This window comes from Herpailurus yagouaroundi, unplaced genomic scaffold (assembly GCF_014898765.1).
Source record: "Herpailurus yagouaroundi ecotype Mexico unplaced genomic scaffold, PumYag 59339, whole genome shotgun sequence".
In the NCBI taxonomy this organism is placed as follows: domain Eukaryota; kingdom Metazoa; phylum Chordata; class Mammalia; order Carnivora; family Felidae; genus Herpailurus; species Herpailurus yagouaroundi.
Window position 1 is genome coordinate 1 of NW_024415034.1, and position 1,995 is coordinate 1,995.

The 1,995-nt window shown below is 65.0% G+C and overlaps 1 long non-coding RNA gene across 1 annotated transcript; it reads left to right on the forward strand.

Annotated features, from left to right (window-relative positions):
- Positions 1-132: 132 nt before the first annotated feature.
- Positions 133-645, forward strand: LOC121024159 (uncharacterized). The gene is made up of 2 exons (XR_005787632.1): positions 133-341; positions 444-645. It is a non-coding gene; the product is annotated as an uncharacterized LOC121024159 (long non-coding RNA).
- The last annotated feature ends 1,350 nt before the right edge of the window (positions 646-1,995 follow it).

Sequence of the window (1,995 nt, forward strand, 5' to 3'; positions counted from 1 at the left end):
GGACAGGCCAGCCGGGGGGGGGGGGGGGGGGGGGGGGGGGGGGGGGGAGCATCTCGTGGTCACACTGCACGCAAGCCACCCCCGCCCCCAGAGGCAGCCGTGAACACAAAGGCCGGACCCCGTCCTGGGCGGTGGCTCCCGACCGCCCTGTAGACGAGGGGCCTCTTCAACCGTGGCCTCTGCGCGGGGACACCGGAAGGTCGGGATGGGACGGGCACAGGCCCGAAGCGCTTTGGTGTCGCTGCTCTCAGTTCACGTGGTGCCTTTCTCTTCTTCACTTCCTGTCAGGAATCTATCCGCGTTTCTTCTATGTTTCGAAGCAGTGCTCCACGTATTGTCCAGTAAGTGCTCCGTGTGCTCCGGGACTCAAGACCTTTGTCCTCGTCGAGCCTATGCCCTTCCTGTACGCGCACTGCTGTTCGGGGTTCTTGTGCAATACGCAGAAGCCGAACGTCCGCGAGCCGGAATTCAGAGAAGGCGGACGAGCAAGCCGCTTGAGGAGCAGCGGGGCCTGGCTGGCCGCCTTCCTGACTCTGTCCTCTGTGTGAGGGGCCTCGGGCGGTGCCTTGGGAGCGCGGCACCGATGACCCGGACTCGCCGCAGGTGATGGGAACCTCAGCATTAAACCTGTTTTCCGCTGGTTAACGCGTGGTCTGCCTCTCGAGGGGCGGAGAACAGGTGGGGGGGACCAAATCCATTCGGCCCAGCCCGATGCTCCCTTTCGAGCAAGTCCGGCCCTGGCGGTGGCGGGGGGAGGGGGGGCCTCGAGTACTAGTGTTCGTCTCTGAACGAAAGGCTTCTAACTGTTCGTGGCCGACGCTCTCTCTCCTTCTGTCTGTCTGCGAGGGTTTCAGCACTGCTGGGGGGCCTGAGGGTCACCCGGCAAGGGAAGCGCTCGGAGGCTCCCGGCCTTTGCAGGATCAGGGTCGGTGGGAAGACAGGATGCAGTGGGCGGGAGACGCCAGCAGGGAAGGGCTCCTGGGCAGGGCACGGGGTGCGGGGATGTGGTCCCAGGGACGGCCCTCCTGTGACGGGGGCGGCACCGTGGCTGCTCTGCCTCAGCTCCTCCCACATCAGGGATCCTGTGGATGAACTCGGACTTCGTCCAGCGACTGGCACAGGTGCCTGGGCTCACAGGTTCGCCCACGTGCCTTCGACCAACACGTGAGCCTCGGCCAGGGAGAGGGAGCAGGGTCCTCTTTTCATTTCTCAGCTGAGCTGCAGCCGCCAAAGAGGCGTGAGGGTCACACTCCCCGTCTGCAGAAGACTAGGGCTTTCTTCTCCTGACCCTGTTGACTCCCTGTGGGGGCTGCACTGAGCACCTCCCTCCTGCACCTTCCTCTCCTCGCCCCCTCCCCACCTGCTCTGACACGGCTGACCCAGGGACACGGCTGGGCGCGGCACCCTGGGAACCTTCCAGAAAGAGTCTCCGTGGCCCCAGAAGGAGGCAGCATGGTGCAGGCCGTGGATGGTTTCTGGGCCATCCCTGAGGCACGGACGAGGCCCGTCTCTGTCACGTCGGAACCCTCCACGGCAGAGGCCTAAATGCATCCTGGGGGCCGGTGCAGAGGCGGGGCCCCCGAGGGTTGACCCGCAACTCCAGGAGTGGAGAGGATTTCAAACAGGGTCTGTCACCTCCTACCGTGTGCACGTCCCTTTCCCCGGCACAGGCTGTGTGCTCGCGTCCTGCCGATCACGCTCGTCCTCAGGAACAGCGTCCCCCAGCTGCCCCGAACTCACAGCCTGGGACTGGAGCTGGGGGGCCCCTGTTCTGTAAGGGGAGGCAAAAGTGGGCGCCTCCCCACAAAGAGCAAGAGAGGCGGGATGTCACCCCCACGCAGGACCTGGGCCGGCCACCTGACGGTGGAGTGTCTTCAGAGACAGGCCAGGGACAGGCCTTGTAAGACAGCAGGGAGCCCAGAAGTGGGCGTCTGGAGAAGCCCTACCACTGGAACTGGCCGGGGTTTGGTGAGCTGATGGGGACAGCTTTCACTG